At 43.6% G+C, this 27,722-nt stretch overlaps 1 protein-coding gene across 10 annotated transcripts in view; it reads right to left on the reverse strand.

Moving 5' to 3' along the window:
• Positions 1–27,722, reverse strand: part of NAALADL2 (N-acetylated alpha-linked acidic dipeptidase like 2) — a 1,451,400-nt gene that overhangs the window by 828,465 nt on the left and 595,213 nt on the right. The gene's annotated exons all lie outside the window — the stretch shown is intronic.

Genomic DNA, 27,722 nt, shown 5'->3' on the forward strand with positions numbered 1-27,722 from the left:
AATTTTGAAAATTTCGCAATTTTCCAACTTTGAATTTTTATGCCCTTAAATGACAGAGATACGGCACACAAAAAACTTGATAACTAACATTTCCCACATGTTTACTTTACATCAGCACAATTTTGGAACCAAAATTTTTTTTTGTTAGGAAATTATAAGGGTTAAAAGTTGACCAGCGATTTCTCATTTTTACAACACCATTTTATTTTTAGGACCACATCACATTTGAAGCCACTTTGAGGGGTCTATATGATAGAAAATACCCAAAAGTGACACCATTCTAAAAACTGCACCCCTTAAGGTGCTCAAAACCACATTCAAGAAGTTTATTAACCCTTTAGGTGCGTCACAGGAATTTTTTTGAATATTTAAAAAAAAATGAACATCTAACTTTTTTTCACAAAAAAAATACTTCAGGTTCAATTTTTTTTATTTTACCAAGGGTAACAGGAGAAATTGGACTGCAAAAGTTATTGTGCAATTTGTCCTGAGTATGCTGATACCTGATTTGTGGGGGGTAACAACTGTTTCGGCGCATGGCAGAGCTCAGAATGGAAGGAGCGCCGTTTGACTTTTTCAATGCAAAATTGGCTGGAATACAGATCGGACGCCATGTCACGTTTGGAGAGTCCCTGATGTACCTAAACAGTGGAAACCCCCTACAAGTGACCCCATTTTTGAAACTACACCCCCCAAGGAACTTATCTAGATATGTGGTGAGAACTTTGAACCCCCAAGGGCTTCACAGAAGTTTATAACATAAAGCCGTACAATTAAAAAATCATTTTTTCCACAAAAATGATCTTTTCACCCTCAATTCTTATTTTTCCAAGGGTAACAGCACCCTAAAAGTTATTGTGCAATTTGTCCTGAGTACGCTGATACCCCACATGTGGGGGTAAACCACTATTTGGGCGCATGGCAGAGCTCGGAAGGGAAGCAGCGCCATTTGACGTTTTTGGCTGGAATTGAGATCGGACACCATGTCACGATTGGAAAACCCCTGATGTACCTAAACAGTGGAAACCCCCCACAAATGACACCATTTTGTAAACTAGACCCCCCAAGGAACTTATCTAGATGTGTGGTGAGCACTTTGAATCCCCCAGTGCTTCACAGAAGTTTATAACGCCCGGGCGTGAAAATAAAAAATTCGTATTTTTTCCACAAACATGATATTTTAGTCACCATTTTTTTTATTTTCCCAAGGGTAACAGGAGAAATTGGGGCTCGGAAGGGAAGTAGTGACGTTTTGGAATGCAGACATTGATGGAATGGTCTGCGGGTGTCATGTTGCCTTTGGAGAGCCCCTAATGTACCTAAACAGTGGAAACCCCCCACAAATGACCCCATTTTGAAAACTAGACCCCCTAAGGAACTTATCTAGATGTGTGGTGAGCACTTTGAACCCCCAAGGGCTTCACAGAAGTTTATAATGCCCGGGCATGAAAATAAAAAAATCGTATGTTTTCCACAAACATGATCAATTAGTCCCCAATTTTTTCACTTTCCCAAGGGTAACAGGAGAAATTGGACCCCAAAAGTTGTTGTCCAATTTGTCATGAGTACGCTGACACCCCATATGTGGGAGAAAACTACTGTATGGACACACGTCGGGGCTCGGAAGGGAAGCAGTGCCATTTTGGAATGCAGACTTTGATGGAATGGTCTGCGGGTGTCATGTGCGTTTGGAGAGCCCCTGATGTACCTAAACTATTGAAACTCCCCACAAGTGACCCCATTTTGGACACTAGACCCCCCACGGAACTTATCTAGATGTGTGGTGAGCACTTTGAACCCCCAAGTGCTTCACAGAAGTTTATAACGCTCGGACGTGAAAATAAAAAAATCATTTTTTTCCACAAAAATGATATTTTTGCCCCTAATTTTTTATTTTCCTAAGGGTAACAGGAGAAATTGGACCCCAAAAATTGTTTTGCAATTTGTCCTGAGTAGGCTGATACCCTACATGTGGGGGTAAAACACTGTTTGGGCGCATGGCAGAGCTTGGAAGGGAAGGAGCACCATATGACTTTTTCAACTCAGAATTGGCTGGAATTGAGATCAGACGCAATGTTGCATTTGGAGAGCCCCTGATGTGCCCAAACAGTGGAAACCCCCAATTCTAACTCCAACCCGAACCCCAACACACCCCTAACCCTAATCTCAGCCCTAACCCTAACGCTAGCCCTAACCCAAGCCCTAACCCTAGCCCTAACCCTAATGGAAAAATGGAAATAAATACATTTTTTTAATTTTATTATTTTTCCCTAACTAAGGGGGTGATAACGGGGGGTTTGATTTACTATTTATGGTGGTTTTTATTTTTGGCAGCTGTCGCACGCTAAAAGACGCTTTTTATTGTAAAAATAGTTTTTGCATCACCACATATTGAGAGCTATAATTTTTCCGTATTTTGACCCACTGAGTCATGTGAGGTCTTATTTTTTGTGGGACGAGTTGACGTTTTTATTGGTACCATTTTCGGGCACGTGACATTTTTTGATCGCTTTTTATTCCGATTTTTGGAACGCAGAATGAACAAAAACCAGCGTTTCATGAATTTCTTTTGGGGAGTGCGTTTACACCGTTTCGCGTGCGGTAAAATTGATAAAGCGGTTTTATTCTTCGGGTCAGTACGGTTACAGCGATACCTCATTTGGGTCGTTTTTTTATGTCTTGTCAGTTTTATGCAATGAAAACTATTTTATATAAAAAAAATAATTATTTTTGCATCACTTTATTCTGCGAGCTATAACTTTTTAATTTTTTCGCTGATGATGCTGTGTGGTGGCTCGTTTTTTGCGGGACAAGATGTCGTTTTCAGCAGTACCATGGATATTTATATGCGTCTTTTTGATCGCCAGTTATTACACTTTTTGTTTGGCGGTATGAAAATAAATCATTTTTTGCTTCGTTTTTTATTTTTATTTTTTAAGGGGTTTGCTAAAGGGGTTAACTAATGGGACAGTTTTATAGGGCGGGTCGTTACGGATGCGGCGATACCTAATATGTGTACTTTTATTGTTTTGGGGTTTTTTTATTTTCAAAAAATGAATTTATTGGGGAATAGTACGCCGGATGTCAGGAAGGGGTTAATTTGGTTGACATATGAAGAAGGCTGTTATACACATGGGGTCAAAATTGTTGGTACCCCTCATTTAATGACAGAAAAAAAACCCAATGATGACAGAAATTACTTAAATCTGACAAAAGTAATAATAAATAAAAAATCTATGATAATGAACAAATGAAAGTCAGACATTGCTTTTCATCCATGAATCCACAGAATTAAAAAAATAAATAAAACTCATGATACAGGCCTGGACAGAAATGATGGTACCCTTAACTTAATATTTTCTTGCACAACTTTTTGAGGCAATCACTGTACTCAAATGATTCCTCTAACTGTCAAAGAGACTTCTGCACCTCTCAACAGGTATTTTGTCCCACTCCTCAAGAGCAAACTGCTCCAGTTGACTCGAGTTTGAGGGCTGCCTTTTCCAGACGGCATGTTTCAGCTCTTTCCAAAGATGCTCAATAGGATTTAGGTCAGGGCTCATAGAAGGCCACTTAAGAATGGTCCATTGTTATCCTCTTAGTCATTCTTGGGTGTTTTTAGCAGTGTGTTTTGGGTCATTATCTTCTTGCAAGACCCATGACCTGCAACTGAGACCAAGCTTTCTGACACTGGGCAGCACATTTCTCTCTAGAATCCCTTGATAGTCTTGAGATATCATTGCACCCTGCACAGATTCTAGACACCCTGTGCCAGATGCAGAAAAACAGCCCCAGAACATAACAGAGCCTCCTCCATGTTTCACAGTAGGGACACTGCTCTTTTCTTCATATGCTTCATTTTTCTGTCTATGAACATAGAGCTGATGTGCCTTGCCAAAAAGTACTATTTTTATCTCATCTGTCCATATGACATTTACCCAGAAGATTTGTGGCTTGTTAGCATGTATTTTGGCAAATTCCAATCTGGCTTTTATATTATTTTTTTTCAACAATGGTGTACTCCTTGGCTGTCTCCCATGAAGTAACTTTGGCTCATACAACCATGAATGGTGCAATCGGACACTGATATTCCTTGAGCTTGAAGTTCACCTTTAATCTTTTTAGAAGCTTTTCTGGGCTCTTTTGCTACCATTTGTAGTATCTGTCTCTTTGATTTGTCATCAATTTTCTTCCTGCGGCCATGTCCATGGAGGTTGGCTACAGTCCCATGGAGCTTACATTTTTTGAATAGTATATGCAACTGTAGTCACAGGAACATCCAGCTGCTTGGAGATGGTCTTATAACTTTTACCTTTAACATGTTTATCTATAATTTTCTTTCTTATCTCCTGAGACAACTCTTTCTTTCCCTTCCCCTGGTTCATATTGAGTGTGATACACACCATGTCACCAAACAGCACAGTGAGTATCTGCAGCTCTCTATACAGGCCCACTCACTGATTCCAAGATTACAGACATCTGTCCCTTTTGTCACAGTATTATCAGGGGTACAATCATTTCTGTCCAGACCTATTTCATGAGTTTTATTTTTTTTTAAATTCTGTGGAAGCATGGTTGAAAAGCAATGTCTGACTTTCATTTCTTCATTTTCTTAGATTTTTGATTTATTATTACTTTTGTCAGATTCAAATTATTTCTGTCACCATTGTGGGTTTTTCTGTCATTAAACAAGGGGTACCAACAATTTTGACCACGTGTGTACTTCTTATTGATTTTACAGATTTGTGTAGAATGCTAATATTGGGTCATTGTCATGGGGTTACTGCAACAGTGTAGAATCAGAAGACGGTAGTGTGTGATTTCTCCTACTATGGCGCTGAGAAGAAACACTTCTGCTTCATTTTAATAGTGCTTATTCCTTTTGCAGAACAGGGGTTAAATGGCCATGTTGGAAAACTTTGAGCTCTCAGTTTGCCACTCCCTTCCACTTTATAAACTGGGCTCTGATGCAAGTTCCTTTCAGAGCTAGCATTTGTTGCATGGCTTCAGAAGTTAGAAGTGTTCATATGAGGAGTGATGGAGGAGTTATCTGTGACTGTTGCATGATTTTTAAAAGTAGTAATTCCCTTCCCTTCTCTATTTTAGTTTATTCCCCATCCTCCACTCCCTGGTGCATTTCTCTGTTATATGTGACTTTCTGCAGCAGAGATCGGTAGCATGTAGAAAGCATAACAACCTTGTGTCATCCATTCTCAGATTCACACTCACCCATAATGTTTTCATCTTTGATGGCAAGTACTTCCACCAGCTCAGGGGCACTGCGATGTGGAGTCCCTGTGCCCTGTCGTATCCTAATCTGTTCCTTGGCTGGTGGTAGGAAATTATCCTTTTTGGAGGTGATACAAAATGGTGGCGGGAATACATATCTATACAGATGATGTTTTTGTTGTATGGTCAGGGATGAAAGAACAACTTCAGCTGTTCGTAAGAGAGCTAAACCAAAACAATGTAGGCCTCAGCTTTACCTCCGAGATTGAAAAGGAGGAAATAGCTTGTCTGGATGTCAAAATCAAGAGGGAGTCTTTTGGGATGATCTCCACTAGAATTCATCGTAAACCAACAAGCACCAACAGTTTGTTACATTGGCAGAGTCACCACCCAATCCCTCTAAAAAGGGGGATTCCTAAGGGTCAATTCCTCTGACTCAGGAGGAATTGCTCTAGGATGATCTCTTTTATAGTCAAGCGGGGGACATGTACAACAGGTTCAAAGAAAAAGGTTACCCTAGTCATGTTCTTGACACAGCATATGTATTCGCGGAAAAGGCGGACAGACAACTCTTGCTGAAACGTAATGAGGATAATGCATTGGACATTCTGAGAATTATTGGTACATTTGATGTAAAACATCAAGAGGTCAGGAGGGTTCTAACAAAACATTGGGACATTCTTAGGTTGGACCCTGATATTAGAGATCTGGTAGGTGAACGCCCTAACATCACCTTTAGAAAAGGAAGATCTATAAGAGACATGTTGGTGCATAGCCAATACAAAAGGCCGGCAGCAAAGGGCACATGGCTCGACAGGAGACCATGTGGATTTTTCAGATGTGGGGACTGTAGCATGTGTAAATGGATGAAACCTGGAAAGTCCTTCTGTAGCTCAGCCACAGGGAAAATATTTTACCTGCGTGACTTCTCCAATTGTAAAACCACTGGAGTGGTTTATTTGGTTACGTGTTCTTGCCCGAAAGTTTATATAGGGAGTTTAGACGGAGGGTAGGAGAGCACATGGGGGATATTAGAAATAGGAGAGACACCCCATTGGCGAAACACATGCAGCTGGTCCATAACAGCAACCTCGCTGATATTAAATTCATGGTCATTGAGGTGGTCAACGTTAACCCACGAGGGGGGAACGTTGACAAAACGATTCTCAAAAGAGAATGTGAGTGGATATTTAGGATGGAGAGTTTGGAGCCCGAGGGAATTAATGAGCAGTTGTCTTTTGCCTGTTTTCTTTAGTTATACTATCTATCTATATATATATATATGACCCGTTTGAGTTAGCTGTTTCTGTCCACTTCTTAGACTGTGTTCCAATTTTTGGAACTTCATAGATCTCTATAAGGATTAAATATTATTAATCTCCATCTATACCACATGGTCTTCCTGGATTTATTATAACTCATATCTATTTCGTGATATTGCTATTCAGATACATGATATATATGAAATGCATAAAATCTACAGGAATTTATGTTATGCTGAGTAAAACCCTCCCCCTATTTTCTTTATGGTATATAATTATACTTTGTATATCGTGCTGTATATCAAGTATCTATGTTACGTGAGTGAGAGGTGCCTCTTTGTTTCGGTTAAGTATGCGGAATAGCATCTAAAATTTGCATACTGTTATTCGTTGACATGGCGATGCGGCTCATTGCGAGTCTACGCCTTCAGTAAGGGATAAAGCTTGCATTCCACATCTATGTCCTGGAGGTTTATCTGAGCATGCGCGTTGAGTGGGCACGAATTGAATGCCTTGGTCACCCGGAAGTGGTAAGGGAACCTCACTCACGTGACTAATGTTGCGCATCACTATGTGAGCGGTGAATGGAGAACTAATGGATACACATGAGCTCGGACATGCACAGTTTGAATGAGGGGCGTGACCTAGATCGGCGTCCGTGGCTGGCAGGCGTTGTGGAGCGGTATGTTTTAAATGGAGGGATGTATCGATACGACACAGCTATGACACCACATCAGGTCAAATGAGATTCTGACATCAGGCCTCCTGATGAGCCCACATGGGGTGAAAAGCGTTGAGGTGTACTATTTGACTGGCAGATGGCGGGTGAAATGATGAGTATCCATTCAACATAATTGATCATCTATTTTTATGTATCTATGTTATTAGCTGATCCTTAATGTGCTGACATTCACACATGTGCTGAGATTGCATCCAGCAGTAATTGATCTGGGTCTAAAGAGCACCAAATCTCTGGAATGACCTATTAGTAAATTTCTGTGCTATTTTTGCTGGACATTATGTGGAGCTAGCTCATTATCTTTTCTTGCACTGCATGATGGTCAGAAGTAATCCATTCCATAGCTGACTTCTTACTCATATGGTATTGTTTAACCATTAATTTATCTTGTCAGCCCTGTTAGGGAAATAGGATCTATTATTTTGCCTCATCTTCACATTTTCTCCAATTCACTGCCTTTGTGTTCCTACATATGTTTTTAACTGTTTGGGGTATAGGGTCCTCTTTACCATAGGATTGCCTCTGTATAGTGATAGGGGTTCCTCTAGTTATCGGGTAGAGGTTCCCTAGTAGCTGCAGGGAGTAATAGGGTCCCTAGGGAGAGCCATCGTTGAGCGGGGGTGCCACAACGTTCCCCCCTAGGGTGCCAATCTCCTTGGCTAGGAAGGTGTGAGTGCTAGTCTGTATCAGGGACTCACAGTGATACCCCCCCTTTTTAAACTTTTTTCTTGGCACTTTTGATTTGTTTAGTTTTTGTTCACTTTGTGGTGTGAACCAAATTTTGGGTTCTTTTATTAATAAAGCATTTTGTGAGAGTGTGTTTATATGATAATGAATATTTTGTCTGCCTGATGTTGTCTGTTATTCCTTGCTTGCTTGTGTAGCCTTGTTTGTCAGATAAGGCATGGGTGGAGGACCCGGCATCTTTACCTGCAGAAGTATCCCGGGGAATAGGGCGAGCTAGGGCACCCCCTAGTGGTAGAGTCAGGCAAGGAGCCCCTGGTCCCAGTTCACCTGACAGCTGTGTCATGATAGTGATGCTTGTTAATGAATGACTATTGTATAGTATTTAATGGGTAATGTTTCTGCTTTTGGAGAGTGACAACCCAGGCCTGGCACTAGAGTTCTAGTCCTCTTCCTCTCTGCGGTGGCAATTTGCATATTGCAAAGGAGAAATTTCCATCATAATCTTTAATTATAGGGATACAGTGGTCAAACATAGTGATACAGAGGTCTGCCCAGCAGTTTTAGACATAAAAGGGCTGAACATTTTCAATCAGGATTGTTTGCAAAGTTATTTTGTTTAATTATAATGTTTTAGTTTCAACATGCTTGGTAGATTTCGTTTTTTGCATTTTTACATAATGAGTAATAAATAATAAATGCCCTAAGCAGCTTCTGGTTGTAACAACTTCCGTCCAGTTGTAACCGGTGACCTCACCACACACCTCTTTCCATGTTAACCCTCAACACACCACTCCTCCTCAACACACACACTCCTCTCACCTTTCACCATCTCCACTCACGACCCTTTCTCTCACTACGTCTCTCATACTCACGCCGTCATCGCCGCTGATCCACGATCCCCGACATCTTCTTCCGCCGGCGCCATCCTGGATCCAGACGTCCTCCACGCCGGCGACATGTTCTTGCGGCGACGCCATTTTGGATCGGCGAAATCCCGCGATAGTCAAGATGGCGTCACCGCAAGAACATGTCGCCGGCGTGGAGGACGTCGGGATCCAAAATGGCGTCGGCGAAATCTCGTGAGATTTCGCCGACGCCATTTTGGATCCCGACAGCATCCACGCTGGCGACATGTTCCTGCGGCGACGCTATTTTGGATCGGCGAAATCCCGCGATACTCAAGAGATTTCGCCGACGCCATTTTGGATCCCGACGTCGTCTACGCCGGCGACGCCATCTTTAGTATCGCGGGATTTCACGATACTCAAGATGGCGTCTCCGCAAGAACATGTCGCCGGCGTGGACAACGTCTGGATCCAGGATGGCGCCGGCGGAAGAAGATGTCGGGGATCGTGGAGCAGCGGTGATGACGGCGTGAGTATGAGAGACGGAGTGAGAGAAAGGGTCGTATGTGGAGTGAAAGAGTGAGTGGAGATGGTGAAAGGTGAGAGGAGTGTGTGTGTTGAGGGTTAACATGGCAAGAGGTGTGATGCTATCGCATCCTCCTGATGCGATAGCATCGGGCCATAATCTAGTGAGTCATATGATTCATAGATCATAGAGTCACATGAAATGTAATATAAGAGATGCAACAAAGAATGCAATCAAAAGTTGTGAGATCTTAACATTCTGTTCCTTTTGTTCTATAAATCACACTCCTAGAGCCATATGCTACCTAAAATGACATCCAGTTGGGAGGAAAGTGACTGGTGGGTGCAACGACTAGTTCTTGGGTTATTGTGGAGGTAGCAGTGACCGTATATATATTCCATGCGTTGGAATCAGAGGGTATACTCCATACATGGGTGGCACAGTGCCTCAGTGGTTAGCACTGCAGCTTGTAGCGCTGGGGTCCTGGGTTCAAATTCCATCAAGGACCATATCTGCAAGGAGTTTGTATGTTCTCCCAGTGTTTGTGTGAGTTTCCTCCTGGCATTCCAGTGTCCTCCCACATTCCAAAGACATACTGATAGGAAATATAGATTATGAGCCCCATCAGGGATAGTGCCAATAATGTCTGTAAAGCACTGTGGAATTAATAGCGCTATAAAAATGAGTAAAATAAATAAAGTCTATTTTATTGCAAAGAGGAAAAATCAGTGCCACAAGCTGAAAAACATGGAACATCTAATGGAGGGGTGGGGAACCTCAGGCCCTTGGTACACTTACGGTCTGCGATTACCTTCTCTACGGCCTCCAAGCAGATTGCTGGGGACAGCCGTGTTCAGGCTGCCATGGATGTTTTGACTGCCATCAGCCCTTTAATTATTTCTTGCTCTGTGAACATGGGTAGGCAGTGGTTACTACTGAACACTGATGTGCATGCAGTGAAAGATTACGTCCTGAGGCCAGTGTCAGTGTCAGGACTTACTTTGTGAGCGGAGTTAGCACACCGAAGGATGGCATAAATATTTAAATGGCCCTTGACAGAACAAAAGGATCCTCATCCCTGATCTTGGGAATGTTGTGTTTAGAAAGGAATCTGTCACCAGGGTTTAGCTATGAAACCTGACAGCAGCATGATGTGGGGACAGAGGTGCTGATACCAGTGACGTGTGGACCCAACGCTGGTTCAGCCGATGCAGCTGCACTGGGGGTCCTGAGGTGAAGGGGGGACCTTTCAGGCAGGGGCAAACTGCCAGGGGCATGGCTTTCTGCTGCTTCAGTAGATCGGTGCGGGCACTGGATTAGATGAGAACAAGTGCCGGCCATCATCCCACTGTAGAAGACACTGCAGGCTGTATGTCTGCTGATCTGACGTCACCAGCGTGCCTGTTTCACTCTGCCAGAGAGGAGAGATGAGGTCAGCAGAGCCAGGGGGCTGAGGCAGGAGGTATATGATAGGGCTTCATCTGATTCCTGCTTTCTTGTCTGCTTTCAGGGGAGGCTCTATCTGTACTGTGAGATTTATTGCACCCTCTTAAACTTACATACAGGTCACTCTGTCAGTGGCGTCATTGGCTCCTGCGTCACCCGATCTGTATGTAAATATAAGATGCAGCAATAACTCACAGTGATCCTCAGAGTGACTGCACTGTCTGACCCTGAGCCTGGCTCCAGAACGTCTTGCAATGTACAGGGTGGGCCATTTATATGGATACACCTGGGTGGGCCATTTATATGGATATACCTAAATAAAATGGGAATAGTTGGTGATATGAACTTCGTGTTTGTGGCACATTAGTAAATGGGAAGGCGAAAAACTTTTCAAGATGAGTGGTGACCTTGCTGGCCATTTTGAAGTTGGCCATTTTGGATCCAACTTTATAAATGGCCCACCCAGGTGTATCCATATAAATGACCCATCCTGTACAGGTCTTTCAGCCTGGTCCAGGACTGCTCAGTCAGTGCATATAACACTGTATATGTGCACGTAGTAAAGTGCATAACACACCCAGTACACAACTTCGTATACGGCTCTTATATAACTTATCTGGGAAAAGTGTGGAAATCAGACCAGGATATCTAAGATAGTAAAACGTCCAAAAACACTGGTCCACAGGCTGCACGATATGGCTGACCTGCAACCAGATTTCACAGTCATCTGCATCTTCAGGATGCAAATAGTGGTGAATATAATGGAGGATAGATTCACTGACTCCTTCCACCTGTCACAGCATGTGTGACTGAGACAGCAGATGTGATGTCGTCTGCTGTGCGGTGAGTCAGTGCAAACAGCAAAGACCGGAGCAGAGCGTTGGGGAATGGGAGCGATCTGAGTGTGTGTTTATTTTTTCCTTTTTAATATGTTTGTGGGATTTGTTCCTGTACATAGAGGGGTACAGTTGTGGCCAAAAGTATTGACACCCCTGCAATTCTGTCAGACAATACTCAGTTTCTTCCTGAAAATGATTGCAAACACAAATTCTTTGGTATTATTATCTTCATTTAATTTGTCTTAAATGAAAAAACACAAAAAAGAATGAAGCAAAAAGCAAAACATTGATCATTTCACACAAAACTCCAAAAATGGCCCAGACAAAAGTATAGGCACCCTCAGCCTAATACTTGGTTGCACAACCTTTAGCCAAAATAACTGCAAACAACCGCTTCCGGTAACCATCAATAAGTTTCTTAAAATGCTCTGCTGGAATTTTAGACCATTCTTCTTTGGAAAACTGCTCCAGGTCCATTATATTTGAAGGCTGCCTTCTCCAAACTGCCATTTTTAGATCTCTCCAAAGGTGTTCTATGGGATTCAGGTCTGGACTCATTGCTGGCTACCTTAGAAGTCTCCAGTGCTTTCTCTCAAACCATTTTCTAGTGCTTTTTGAAGTGTGTTTTGGGTCATTGTCCTGCTGGAAGACCCATGACCTCTGAGGGAGACCCAGCTTTCTCACACTGGGCCCTACATTATGCTGCAAAATTTGTTGGTAGTCTTCAGACTTCATAATGCCAATGCACACGGTCAAGCAGTCCAGTGCCAGAGGCAGTAAAGCAACCCCAAAACATCAGGGAACCTCCGCCATGTTTGACTGTAGGGACCATGTTCTTTTCTTTGAATGCCTCTTTTTTTCTCCTGTAAACTCTATGTTGATGCCTTTGCCCAAAAAGCTCTAATTTTGTCTCATCTGACCAGAGAACATTCTTCCAACACGTTTTAGGCTTTTTCAGGTAAGTTTTGGCAAACTCCAGCCTGGCTTTTTTATGTCTTGGGGTAAGAAGTGGGGTCTTCCTGGATCTCCTACCATACAGTCCCTTTTCAATCAGACGCCGATGGATAGTACGGGTTGACTCTGTAGTACCCTTGGACTGCAGGGCAGCTTGAACTTATTTGGATGCTAGTCGAGGTTCTTTATCCAACATCCGTACAATCTTGCGTTGAAATCTCTTGTCAATTTTTCTTTTCCGTCCACATCTAGGGAGGTTAGCCACAGTGCCATGGGCTTTAAACTTCTTGATGACACTGCGCACGGTAGACACGGGAACATTCAGGTCTTTGGAGATGGACTTGTAGCCTTGAGATTGTTCAGACAGATCTTTGGTCTTCTTTCTTTTCTCCATGCTCAATGTGGTACACACAAGGACACAGGACAGAGGTTGAGTCAACTTTAATCCATGTCAACTGGCTGCAAGTGTGATTTAGCTATTGCCAACACCTGTTAGGTGCCACAGGTAAGTTATAGGTGCTGTTAATTGCACAAATTAGAGAAGCATCACATGATTTTTTGAACAGTGCCAATACTTTTGTCCACCCTCTTTTTTATGTTTGGTGTGGAATTATATCCAATTTGGCTTTAGGACAATTATTTTTGTGTTTTTTAATTTAAGACAAATTAAATGAAGATAATAATATCAAAGAATTTGGGTTTGCAATCACTTTCAGGAAGAAACTGAGTATTATCTGACAGAATTGCAGGGGTGTCAGTACTTTTGGCCACAACTGTATATGATGGTTCATACTGTATATAGGGGGCTATGTGATGGCTCATACTGTATATAGGGGTTATGTGGGAAATCATGCTATATATATATTGAGGCTTTTTGAGGGCTTCTGCTGTATATAGGGGGCTCTATAAGCGCTCCTGCTCTTTAAAGGGGGTTCTGTGAGTGTTCCTGCTGTGTATAGGGGTCTCTGTGAGGTATCCTGCTGTATATTGGGGGCTCTGTGAGGGCTCCTGCTGTATATAGGGGGCTCAGTGACGGCTCCTGCTCTTTATAGGGGGCTCTGTGAGGGCTCCTGATCTATATAGAGAGCTCTGTTAGGGCTCCTGCTCTATATAGGGGCTCTGTGAGGGTTCCTGCTGTATATAGGGGGTTGTTATGATTGGGTCACTGAGGAGAGCAAGCCCAAGCTAAGCCACAGAAAACCAGAGAGGTTGGTAACTAAGCGGATTGCAGACCCCTGATCCTATCCACACAACTAGCAGTAGCCGTGGAGCGTGCCTACGATGATCCTAGATGCCTCAGCACAGCCAGAGAGCTAACTAAGCCTAAAGCAAGAAAGGGGAAACCTAAACTGCCCCAGAGAAGACCCCAAAGGAACAGATAGCCCCAAAACATATATTGTTGGTGAGACAAGATGAAAACACAAAAGCAGGTAGGAAAATAGACTGAGCAAATGATGGGGCCCACACTGACTAGACAGGACAGGAAAGGAAAGACAATGTCAGCAATCACGCAAATAACCCTGCAAAAAAGTCCAACACGTCTGATGCAAAAAATACTGAAGTCGCACGACTTCGCCCACTATATCAACACTCTCGTATATTCTCAAAGCAGAGCAAAAAGAGGCAAATCTTATAAGGGACAAAAACAAACTGGCACAAACAGTAACATATGGATGGTGATTCAGCACAGCCCCAGCAGGAGCTGGCTGACCCACACAAAACTGAGATAGACAAAACCAGATCAAATGTAAACAGAATAGCAAATGAACACTTAGCTGAACATGGAAGGACTGAGCTGCAAACTAAGACCTCAGGAGGCAGGAAGAAAATCACCAGCAGGGATAGAGGGAGTCGGCTGTCTTAAATCCCAGTCTGAAATCCCAGATCTCCAATTGTCGTCCTCATTATCAGGTGGCAAGCCTCTGTTAATCAGATCAGCTCCACTACCTCCAGTAACCACCAGAGGGAGCCCAGAAAGAGAACTTGCATCCCCTCTGTCAATTTCACCAGCTCCACTACCTTCAGTAGTAACCAGAGGTAGGCCAGAAAGCGAGTTCACAACAGTGGGCTCTGTGAGAGTTCCTGCTGTATATAGGGGCTCTGTGAGGGCTCCTGCTGTATATAGGTAGTTCTGTGAGGGCTCCTGCTGTACATAGGGGCTATGCGAGTGCTCTTGCTGTATATAGTAGACTCTGTGATGGCTCCTGCTATATAGAGGGGGCTCTGTGAGGGCTCCTGCTTTATATATTGAGAGTCTCTGAGTGATCCTGATGCATATACGGGCCACTGTGAGGGCTCCTGCTGTATATAGGGGGCATTATGAGGGTTCCTGATGTATATAAGGGCCTCTGTGAGGGCTCCCGCTGTATATAGGGGGCTCTGTGAGGGCTCACACTTTAAATATGAGGCTGTGTGAGCTCACGCTGTTCATAGGGAAACTATGTGGGGGCTCATATTGTATATCGAGAGAGATGTGGGGGGGCTTTTCCTGTAGTACGTCTTTTACAGAATACTGTGTATGAAATAATGCAATCTACTGCGCTGTTCCATACTTTTATTTGTGGTATACTACTAGATACCAGACATATAATGTAATATAAAATATATATGGTCAGACTCGGCCGATTCCAGCAGTTACCACATAACCGCGAACATGCACTTTGCACACTTGCTCTCATGTGCCAAGTAGAGTCAGCCGTGTCTGCAATATTCGATTCACCAACATAGCTGACACTCGAGTTTTCACTTGACTGCAAGTATGACTGCCCTGGAGCTTGGAGCTAAGAGAATTAAATCTTAACCATGGTGGTGATAATGAGGCCAATCTGGCTTGTTGCTTGGAGCCTGAGGCTCCGAGGTACCCATGGCCAGATTGGTCTCCATCATAAGCAGTGTGCCAGGCAGGGAGGGGGCCCACACACATTTCTTGCACAGAGGCCCAAAGCTGTCAGTGTCCGCCCCGACCAGCGATGTATCACTTAGTTTTCTAGGTGCAGCAGTTGTGACAGAATCAGTTTTCTCTGTTACAGATCTAGCAAAGCTAAAATATTAAGCTGAGTATAACTTCAGCTACACACCTGATTAGCAGCTTTCTGTCACAAAATCAGCGATCTCGCTAGCGAGATCGCTGTGTGTGATGGGACCCTTAGTGACAAAACTGTAATCAGCGGCTCTCAGATTACATAGAAAAACCTGCTGACAGATGCCCTTAAAAATAGCCACAATAAGCACAAGCGAAAAAAGTTCCTGAAAATGCAGTATATAAAACTCTTAGCCACATTTTCCAACATATTAAGATTTGTAGGCAATATTTCAACTGTAATATGGCTACTAATAAATGTTATACCATTATCTACCTGGATTTTTCCTGATCTGTATTAGTCTTATTCTACTGTTGGATGCAAATTACTTCAAATCTATAGGTGAGATAAACTGCAATTAATCAAAGTTCACAACAGAATGCACATAAAATGCTTCCATCAATAAATCAGATAACATGTAACCAGTGGTCAGACAAGTGTTAAATGCAAGTTTAAATCTTCGTTATTACATTGATTCATGAACCAATCAATTTCATCAAGAAATTAGCTCTTCTATTGTTAGGTATATGAACGACAAATGACCCAATTAATCATGTGAACAAAAAAAGTCTCACTTTAAATTATTTCAGTGCAATGATAAAGCAAAAATTATAACAAAGAAAAAATTACAAAATGGATACATAGTAACAGGTAGAATTAATTAACAGGATATAAAAAAAATCATTTTGACACACGGCAAATTTCCTATTACAGATACATAGTTTAATATTATAGCCTTCATTGTCTGATATGCATATAGAGGAATTACATGTCCATAGCAAATGTGTGCATGGGTAATGAGAATGAGGGAAATTTTCCTCCTCTCTATATGTTAATCTAAGTTAGAAATAACTTTGCAGAACAGAATATAGCAATGTAGAAATATGGATTAAACAACTGATGCAAAAAATATATTCGTTGTACAATCTATTCAATGCATGAAAAACATCTAGTTGTGAAAAATGCTAGAGTGAAGGCAACTTTAAATATAACATCAGTTTATTTATGTTGCTTGAAAGTGTTTCCCAGTTTCAGAAAACTTTTTGTCCCCAATTGCAAACAAACTTTCCTCACCGTCTGTGGGTGCAGCGCTGAGTCTTCGCCGCTGCTCCCTATGTCCGTTATTGTCGTCACCACTTCCATCACATTGACAGTATGGCTGTTGAAAGTTTGCGCTCAATGGCTCTTTTACCCATGTAGATGTCACAAAATGATCAGGGTCATTGATCTTGCTGATTTTCAGCAACATTGTTACCAGAAACAGTGATGGAGAATTAGCCCTTGACCTGGGAGAGGTGAGTCAATGGAGTGTGCTGGGGTAAAGGGGTTTTCTGAAACCAAAAATGCCTGAATTCTTTTGGCAGGCTCTGTTATAAAGTCACCCGTCTGTATACTTGAAACTAGAGACTAAAAGATGGCAGCTGAATAAAACAAATGTAAACTCCCTTTAGGAAAATGATTGCCTGCATTTTGATACAGCAGCTGCGCCTTCAAATACCTGGTGGATGCATCCATATATAAAAGATGCCATGTACACATACCCCGAGTGTAACATCAAACAATCAAAGGACAAGAGTTGTAGTGGCATTGTTTTGAGAAAAAAAAAAAAAACATTTTTATCTCAGATAAGCCAAAGAATCTAAATAATTGTAGCTTGTCAACATCATTGGTAAATTTTACCTCCTTTAGTATTATCTGATTATTTCAAGTTTCGCTTCGGATTTGCGGAACGGAGCACCATTTGCGAAACTGTTCACTGAACGGTTCGATGAACGTACTCAAACCTCATTAGATTTGGAAAAAAACACACAGACAAAACCTTAGGGGTGACAAAAAGCTTCCCAACCAGCTAAAATTAGGGGCAGACACCATGAAAAGTGGCATCAAGTGACTGACAAAAGAAATTTGCAAATGGCACAGCAGCAGTCAGCCATGGGCCATGCATGAGTTATCAGGCTCTGGCCCAGCATTTAAAGCTTGGAATTGAAGTTTCAATGAGTACTTGGTGGTTATTGAAGCGATGTAAGCTTTCATAGCTAGGAGACCTCACACTTCATGCAACACCTACATTTTTTTTTATTGCAGCCACACTCATATGCCACAAACATTAGTTTCATAGAGTAATATTGGTAGAAAAATGTATGGAAAGTATTACAAGTAGTTAAGTGAAAGTAAGTGCAGGCCTGCCTGTCTGGGAGACCTAGTTACACGGGCAACACACCAAATGGAGACTTAACTTGAGTCTCCACAGTTAAAAAAAAAAAAAAGTCACACAGCACAAAAGTGACATCAATTTCCACAGAGTAGATACAGTATAATAGGCCTCTGACACACCTTATTCTACTGGAAACCCACCAGATGGAAACCCAAATTGGAGTCTCCACACTTCAAAAAATTGTTTGTAACTTCAGCAGCAGTAACATCAGCAGGCACAGAAGACACCACAAAGATGGCATAGATGGAAATAACCCAAGATCAATACATGACACTCAAACGACACCATCGCCTAGTCTGCCCAGTCTCCGACTGGGGTGAAAAGTCATTGGACATCCATGACTTCTTCATTTTAATGGTCTACACTTTGAAGGGACAGCTGGATGCGCTTATCTGTCTGGACATCACCAGCAGTGCTGAAGACATGTTGAAAGAGAGCACTGGCTGCTGGGCATAGCAAAACCTCCAAGGCGTGAAAGGATAGCTCAGGCCGCTCTTCCATTTTTGAAGACCAAAATGTAAAAGGGTCCTAAACTCCCCTGATGGCATTGATATTGATACTCCTGCACCATCCTCTCCAGTCATTCACAACGTGACAAACTTGTACTCATCTCTGCTGGGGCATAAGTTGGTATAAAAATTGTGTCAAACGAATCACAGAAATTGCTTATGCCACTTTCACTGCTGCAGCTGCTAATGTCATCTAAATCTGGGATGCACACGGTGTACCACACTGCTGTCTTGGTGAAAACTACTCTTAAGATTGTCTGCAAGCATATTTTGATACTCCAGCATGCACACATGCCATTCCAGGTGGCATGACATCTGGTTAAATTTACTCTTGCACTGTGGATGTAATGGACTGCCCTCGCCGTGCCAGGGCCGTGGGGTACTCGGAGCCGGGCCGTTGATTTTAATGGGAAGTGTCATGGTAGCGGTGACTCGGTCCGTGGCCCTGGGCGTCCATGTAAAAGGAAATAGTGAATGTGTCTATGATGATTAAAGTTTATTAGTGAATGATTTGTGACACCACCTGTGGTGTTCGGCAATGAAGATGTTAAGCCGATGCTGCAGACAGATCCTCTGGGACAGATGGTGTGGTGCAGCAATGATGGTGTAGCCCTCCACAGGCAGGGCTGTAGTCCCAGGGCAGTGTAATAGATGTTGAGGAAGGGGTGCAGTGTTCAGCACAGAGATGTAACAGTGCCGAGTGGGTTGGCACAGGAATAAGTGGAGGACACCAGGGCATGCAGTTCCAAAGCTTTACTCACAGTCTATTGTGCATACAGGTGCCCGCATCCATGCTGTGTCCTCCAGGTCAGGAGCTCAGCCAACCTCCAGGCAAGATGAAGTACTCCGTTCCACCACTCCGCCAACATATGTGCCTTTTCTGAATGTCTCCCTCTTTAGCGCTCGTAGTGAAGTACTCACAGTACTGAGTTACACTGGAGTTCCTCCCTTCAGATGTTCTTAGAGCTCTACTTGTACGGCAGACAGCTGTAGCCTGCTTCGGGGACTACTTGCTACTTAGTCCCGGCTCACTCTCGTTGCTGTTCTGCCCCCAAGTCTTGTGTGGGAATAAAGTGGTGACAACTTTTATTCCTCCGGTGTCTGTCGCAGGACCATTGGTATCCATACAACCTCGGGGACCGGACCCCGGCCATGCGCTTAGAACTTGAGGAAGGGCTCTGCTCTAATCCTAATCCTTAGTCACTTCTTCTCCTCACGTTCTGTACAAATCAATCTTTCTTATGGAGAATTAGACTTTCTGAATATCTCTTTCCTGTGCCAGCAGACCCAGGTCACTGAGGTCTGCTGCAGCACTTCCTTCATCTATCCCACTCAGGGAATCCTCTCTCTGACTCCTCGTCAGACTGACTGACCTAGTCCCAATCATCTCCCACTCTCTTGTGCAGAGTATGCTCCACCCACCTCCCAGCACTCTTCATGTTCCAAGCAGGGAGCCACCAAAGGGTGCTTTGCTACACTACTATGTTGTGTGGGATGCAGGTGTTGAAGCGTGGTCAGGTGTCTCCACTTTACCTGGATGGTGGGGTACCACACCTCAGGAGGAGGTGCAGTGCCTCTGTGGCGACTGAACCCTCAGGGGCGCCACAATAACAAAGTGGCAACCCAGTAGTCAGCACTATTTCTAACCCTAAGAATACGGGCATTGTGCTAAAAATAGAGCAGCAAGAAGGTTCTCATATGTCAGGCACTTAAATGAGGTTCAAGTCCATGCTGTGTTGGTGGCAGGGTAACACTCGGGGTTGTGTCCCCCATCCCCTCCCACCAACCATTGAAAGCAGAGAGCGTATCATTATGGTCTTCATCTCCTGACTGTTGCGCATCTATCGCCTTGTCCTCTTCAATTTCTTCCTCAGCTCCTGCATCTTTACTAGCAGTCTGTCTTGTACTATGAGCCCCTTTTATTGCTGCAAGCCACCCTCCTAAGGCATCCGCCTGTGTGAAGACAATCCGGAAATTTGAGATATTGTTATCCATCCTCCCCTGCTTCCAACTCTTCCTCAGGACCATCACCTTCTCAAACAGACTATTTAAATTGTGCTCCAGCATGTAGATGACAGTAATATTGATGCTAATGATGGCATGAGCCATGAAAGGCACATGTGTGAAGTTGCTGTGGTATAGGGCCACCATCAGTTTTGCACTATTATTGCACACAGACTTCTTGGCTCCAATTTTAGTAGAGACAGCCATTGCTTTAACTTAGTCTGGATACCTGTCCACAACTCGAGCTGTGTGACTGCTATCTCCAAGGTATATTAAATTAAACACTGCCTGATTACAGTGAACCATGGCTGCACAATACAGAGGTGAGGAAACATCTATCTGCACTGTTGGAATGCGTGCTGTTAGGCATTGACCCCTGTTACAGCTACAGGGCGCTGTATATGCTCCTCAGGATATGCATGCAGGCATTTCCTTGATTGTGATGGTGAAACAGTGACCAACATGATTGTAAATGGCCGGTACGTGTCACAGATGTCCTCTGCGCTGTAAACCCAAAAATGATGTTGTTGTGCTGGGACTTGTAGTTCCATGAGTTTATTTACCTATAAGGGGGGTTTATAGGGCTAATCAGAGAGCTGGGCAGGATCGACTAGCCACACATACACCACCCACATATGGGGGTGGTTTCGGATATGTAGTGTGACTGAGGTCTGGTCACATTTTGGAGTGTGTGAACCTGAGTGATCAGAGTGCAAGGTCCTGGAGGGCCTGTATGTTGGAAGTTGCTAACTTCCTGGAGAGCACATGGTGAGGCCTTGGACCTGGAAGCCTGTGTGTTGGACGGTCCCAGGGGGGTAGACATCCTGAATAGCACCCGGAGAGGCCATGTGTGAGCAGAGCCTGTGATGACTGTGCGTTGGGGAGCTACCGACCTTCTGATGGTTTGGACTGTCTGTAGTGCCCTGGTCACAAGGACAGTGATCCCAGTAAGGCAGCTTCCCTGGGAGAGAGGATTGACAAGGAGTCAGTGGGTGGAGTAGGAGCTCCTGTAAGGTACCTCCACAGACTGTTGGTGCTTATGATGTTCCATGAACTAATGAACTGCTTGGTGTGTCGTTGCCCACGCTCACTAGACAGTGAGGTCCAGCGCTGTCTTACAGTGTCTTAATTAAGGGAATGAGTAACGTCACAGGTAGAGGCAGTAAAGGAGGTGGATGGTGCAGAAGCAGTGGAGGAACTGGTAGATACAGAGATTTGTCCCTCTCCAAGTCTTGTGGTGCAGTCTCTTGCCAGCGTGCTCCCACAGACTTCAGAGTCACTTAGTGCCCAGTCAGCGAGATGCAATGCTCCTGCCCTTGTTTGCTCATCCAGGTGTCAGTGGTGAAATGCACCCTGGCAGACACAGATTTTTTCATGGAACGGGTGATGTTGTCGGCGACATGATGGTGTAGCACAGACGCAGCTTTCTTAGAGATGTAATGGTGACTGGGCAACTGGTACAGGGGGCCTGTGATGGAAATCAACTTTTGTTAAACCATCTGTATCCAGCAATTCCATGGCCAAAGATTGGAGAAGGTGGATTTCAATTTCTTAGCTTTGCCATGACATTCTTTTACATGACCACAATTGAGGGACTGAGAGCTAGCTGCTGTGGCTGAGGGAGGAGTACGGTGAACAAGACAAACTGTTAGACTGTGAGAGAGGTGCAGGTGTAGATGGTATGGTGGATTGAGAAAGATGTGTTGTGCTAGGTGACACTAAGAGGTAGAAGAAGCAGATGGGGTTGATGGGACAGCCGGTGGTAGGCTAGGCCCACTAGACTGCATTTTAGCGCAGTGAGATTCCCATGCTAAGGCATGTTGATGGCGTATGTGCCAGTTCATGCAATTTGTTGTCAAATTATTGCAATTTTTGCCTCTACTGAGGTTATTTTGCAAATTTGACAATGTTTGTTGGGTCATCCTATACCGTCTCGAAAAATGCCCAGGATCGGCAACATTTGACACCCCTGGTGTCATGATCCATGCAAGATCAAGACAGATAAAAGCAAAGGTAACCTTTTTTTTTTCCTTAAGCTTTGCTTAAGTGTGGTTTTTGCCCCCGGTGGCCATTTGGATTATTGCACTGCGGTGTCGTTTGTTCTAAGTTTGCCCCTGGTGGTGGTGAGCGTCATTGCACTCTGTTTCTTTAGTTAAGTGCACATGTTTATAATGCAGGTCTGATTGCTGGCTATGCTATAAAAGAGTCACAGGTGTTGCAATCAGCGTTGGTGATAGTATTCATTTCAACCATCCTTGGTGGAGGAAGGAGCTGGAGAGCGTTCCTTGCAGCACTGTCTTAGCCCTAGTGTGGAAGGAGTCATAGGAGATTTCTGTTATGAATGGGTCACCGAGGAGAAAAAACAAAACAAGCTAAGTCACAGAAAACCAGAGAGGTTGGTAACTATGCAGATTGCAGATCCCTGATCCTAACCACACAACTAGCAGCAGCCGTGGAGCGTACCTACGATGGTCCTAGACACTTCATCACAGCCGGAGGACTAAATAAGCCTGAAGCAAGAAAAGGGGAAAACTAACTGCCCCAGAGCAGACCCGAAAGGAAAGACAGCCCCCTCACATGTATTGACGGTGAAACAAGATGAAAGCACAAACACAGGCAGGAAAATAGGCTGAGCAAATGATGGGGCCCAAACTAACTAGAAAGGATAGGAAAGGAAAGACACTGTCTGCAATCTGCAAAAAAAACCCTACAAAAATAAAGTCCAACACTTATGATAGCAAAATTAACCCTGAAGTCACTAGACTTCTCCCACTATATCAGCACTCTGAAATATTCTGAGACAGAGCAAAAAGAGGCCAATCTAATAAGGGACAAAAAGCAAATTGGCAAATACAGATAAATAAGAGTGGAAATTTAGCACAGCCCCAGTCGGGGCTGGCTGACCACACAAAAAACTGAATAGACCAACAAAATCAAGTGAGAACATTAGCAGAAAAACTTAGCTTTAGATGACTGGAACAGAGCTGAAAACCAAGACCAGACAAACCAGAAGGAATCACCAGCACCAGACTAGGGCGTCAGCTGTCTTAAATCCAGTCTGAGATTCCTGAGGTCCAATCGTCATCCTCATTATCAGGTGGCAGATCACTACTGATTAAATCAGCCTCACTACCTCCAGTTACCACCAGAAGGAGCCTGGAAGGAGAACTCACAACTGGTGGACCGGAAAATGAACTCACAACAGTACCCCCCCTTGAGGAGGGGTCACCGAACCCTCATCCATGCCACCAGGCCGGTCAGGATGGGCCCGGTGAAAAGCACGAACCAATCTATTGGCATGAATATCAGAGGCAGAGACCCAAGAATTATCCTCCTGGCCATAACCCTTCCATTTGACCAAATACTGGAGTCTCCGTCTAACCAAACGAGAATCCAAAATTTTCTCTACCTCATATTCCATATTGCCTTCAACCAACACAGCGTCAGGAGGTGCTGCCACAGGAACCACTGGCTCAACAATCCTCTTCAACAGAGACTTGTGAAATACGTTATGGATCTTGAACGTAACTGGAAGAGCCTATCTAAAAGAAACAGGATTAAGAATCTCCAAAATCTTATAAGGTCCAATAAATCTTGGCTTAAATTTTGGAGATGTAACCTTCATAGGAATATTCTTAGACGACAACGAAACCATATCACCCACTTTAAACCGGGGACCAATGGTCCTATGCCGGTTGGAAAATCGCTGGGCCTTTTCCTGAGAGAGTGACAACTTTTCCACCACTTGGTTCCATATCTGTTGCATTCTCTCAACCACAGTGTCCACACCTGGGCAAGACAAAGATTCCACTTGCCCTGAAGAGAATCGAGGATGAAACCCAAAATTACAAAAAAAGGGTGACATCAAAGTGGCAGAACTAGCTCTATTGCTCAGTGTGAATTCGGCCAAGGGCAAAAATGAGACCCAGTCATCCTGATCAGCAGATATAAAGCATTTTAAATAAGACTCCAAGGTCTGGTTTGTTCTCTCAGTCTGTCCATTGGTCTGGGGATGAAACGCGGAGGAGAAGGATAACTGAATTCCCAGATTGGAAGAAAAGGCTTTCCAGAATCTGGAAACAAACTGGACTTCTCTGTCGGAGAAAATGTTCTCAGGAATCCCATGTAACCGAACAACCTGTTGTAAAAACAAGGGCACCAACTCAGCGGAAGATGGCAATTTTGGGAGTGGTACAAAATGGACCATCTTCGAAAATCTAACACAAATCACCCAGATAACAGTCATTCTCTGAGAGACAGGAAGATCAGAAATAAAATCCATTGAGATATGGGTCCATGGCCTCTTGGGCACCGGCAGGGGCATCAGCAACCCACTAGAATGAGAACAGGGTTTAGACCGAGAACAAGTCCCACAGGACTGAACAAAATTCCTGACATCACGAGATAAGGCAGGCCACCAAAAAGACCGACTCACCAAATCTCGGGTACCAAAAATACCTGGATGACCAGCCAATGAGGAGCAATAGGGCAACTCTCAGGTTTATCCTCCTGAAATTCCTCCAGGGCGTGTCTCAAATCAGGCGAAATGGCAGAAAGAACTACCCCATCACCTAGGATGGTAGTAGGCTCGGTCACATTAAGAGAATTGGCAAAGAAACTCCTAGAAAGGGCGTCTGCCTTAACATTCTTAGTGCCCGGAAGAAAAGAGACCACAAAATTAAAACGCGTGAAAAACAAGGCCCATCTAGCCTGCCTAAGATTCAAGCGTTTGTCCAACTCCAGATAAATCAAATTTTTGTGATCGGTGAGGACCACAACTTGATGTCTAGCTCCCTCCAACCAATGTCTCCACTCCTCAAATGCCCATTTCATGGCCAATAATTCCCGATTCCCCTCGTCATAGTTGCGTTCAGATGGGGAGAACTTTCGAGAAAAGAAGGTACAGGGATTCATCATAGAAGTCACAGGGTCTTTTTGGGACAAAACAGCTCCTGCACCAATCTCAGAAGCATCTACCTCCACCTGAAATGGAAGTGAGACATCAGATTGCCGTAAAACTGGAGCTGAAGTAAATCTCAGCTTAAGCTCCTGAAATGCTGAGACAGCCTCAGGAGACCAATTAAGCACATCAGTGCCCTTCTTGGTCAGATCAGTCAGTGGTTTGACAATACCAGAAAAATAACCAATAAATTTACAATAGAAATTGGCAAAACCCAAAAACTTCTGGAGGACCTTCAAAGAAGTAGGCTGAACCCAATCAAAAATGGCCTGTACCTTGGCCGGGTCCATTTCAATAGTCGATGGAGACAAGATAAATCCCAAAAATGAAATCCTCTGTACATCAAAGAGGCATTTCGATCCCTTAACAAACAGGGAATTCTCCCTCAAAATCCGGAACACAGTCCGGACGTGTTCCACATGAGAATCCCAATCAGTAGAAAAGATCAAAATATCATCCAGATAGATGATCAAAAACTTATCCACAAAGTCATGGAAAATATCATTCATAAAGGACTGGAAGACAGTAGGGGCATTAGTGAGCCCAAAAGGCATCACCAGGTACTCAAAATGTCCTTCCAGAGTATTAAACACCATCTTCCATTCATCCCTGTGCTTGATGCGAATAAGATTATATGCCCCCTGAGGTCAAGCTTAATAAACCAGCAGGCACTCTTATCTCTGGAGAATAAATCAGACATCAGAGGTAACGAGTACTGATATTTAACAGTCATCTTGTTAAGGGAACGGTAATCAAAACACGGTCATAATGAACCATCTTTCTTGGCCACAAAAAAACCCCCAGCACCTAAAGGTGACGAGGATGGTCTAATATGACCCTTCTACAACGACTCCTTAATATAGGACCGCATAGCATCATGATCGGGTACTGATAAGTTGAAAAGCCGAACCTTGGGAAATTTACACCCAGGCATCAACTCAATTGCACAGTCATAACTCCATGAGGAGGCAAAGACGTAGACTTACTCTCACTAAATACATCAGAAAAATCGGCTAGATAATCAGGAATATCATGAGACTGAGGAGAGGTGGAGAAAACAGGAGCGTCCCTAAGGACACACTGACATCCCCAACTCACCACAGACCCAGACTTCCAATCCAAAACTGGATTATGAGTTTGCAACCAGGGAAAACCCAGAACAATAGTATCATGCAAATTATTCAGCACCAAAAATGTACAATTTTTTTGGTGGTCTGGGGCAACTCGCATTGTCACCTGGGTCCAAAACTGAGGTTTATTCTCCGCCAAAGGAGTAGCATCAACACCCCTCAAAGGAATAGGCATCTGCAGAGGCGTCATGGAAAAACCACAATGTTTAGCAAAGTCCAAATCCATCAGATTCAATGCTGCTCCTGAATCCATGAAAGCCTTAGTAGAAAATGTGGATAAGGAGCAGATCAGAGTAATTGCCAAAAGGAACTTAGGCTGTACACTGCCCACAGCAAATGTGTGTGCAAAACGTTTCTCTCGTTTAGGGCAGACAGAAATCGTATGAGAGGCGTCTCCACAGAAAAAGCACAGCTTATTACGCCTTCTAAACTCCTGACGTTGCGCCCTATACAAAACCCCATCACATTGCATAGGTTCACACGTTTGTTCAAAAGGTGGCAGCGCCTCCCGTGTAGTCTTACGTTCACGTAAGCGCAGATCAACTTGAATGGCTAATGACATAGAATCATCCAGACCAGAGGGAACAGGAAATCCCACCATAACATCTTTTACGGTCTCTGATAAACCCTTCCAAAAGAGAGCTGCCAATGCACTATCATTCCATGTAGTAAGGACCGCCCACTTTTGGAATTTTTGACAGTATAACTCTGCAAAATCCTGACCCTGGTTTAATGCCAACAGGGTTCTCTCAGCTTGATCAACAGCATTAGGTTCATCATACAACAACCCCAAGGCCTGAAAAAATGCATCCACATTAGTCTGAACAGGATTTTCAGGTGTCAGAGAAAAAGCCCAATCCTGGGGATCGCCGCGCAGCAAGGAGATGACAATTTTAACCTGCTGCACAGAGCTCCGAGATGAGTTAGGCTTCAAGGCAAGAAATAATTTACAATTATTCTTAAAATTCAGAAATTTAGCCCGATCCCCAGAAAACACATCAGGAGTAGGGATCTTAGGTTCAGCAGCATGAGACTGAATAAGGTAGGTGGAAATTCCCTGTACTTCAGCAGCAAGTTGCTCCACACGATCAGACAATTGTTTAATCTCCATTAGGAAAAAAAAAATTCTCCTATGGCCCCAGAAAAAAAAGAGGAAAAAATAAATAAATAGAAAAATTCTGACACTTTTTTTTTTCTTTCTTTAACAACTTTTTCCTGCTTTTGAGTACCCTAGAATCTGCGGTATGGCTGGTGATTCTGTTATGAATGGGTCACCGAGGAGAAAAAAACAAAACAA

This window comes from Dendrobates tinctorius, unplaced genomic scaffold (assembly GCF_039654945.1).
Source record: "Dendrobates tinctorius isolate UK_male_01 unplaced genomic scaffold, ASM3965494v1 ptg000060l, whole genome shotgun sequence".
Classification (NCBI taxonomy): domain Eukaryota; kingdom Metazoa; phylum Chordata; class Amphibia; order Anura; family Dendrobatidae; genus Dendrobates; species Dendrobates tinctorius.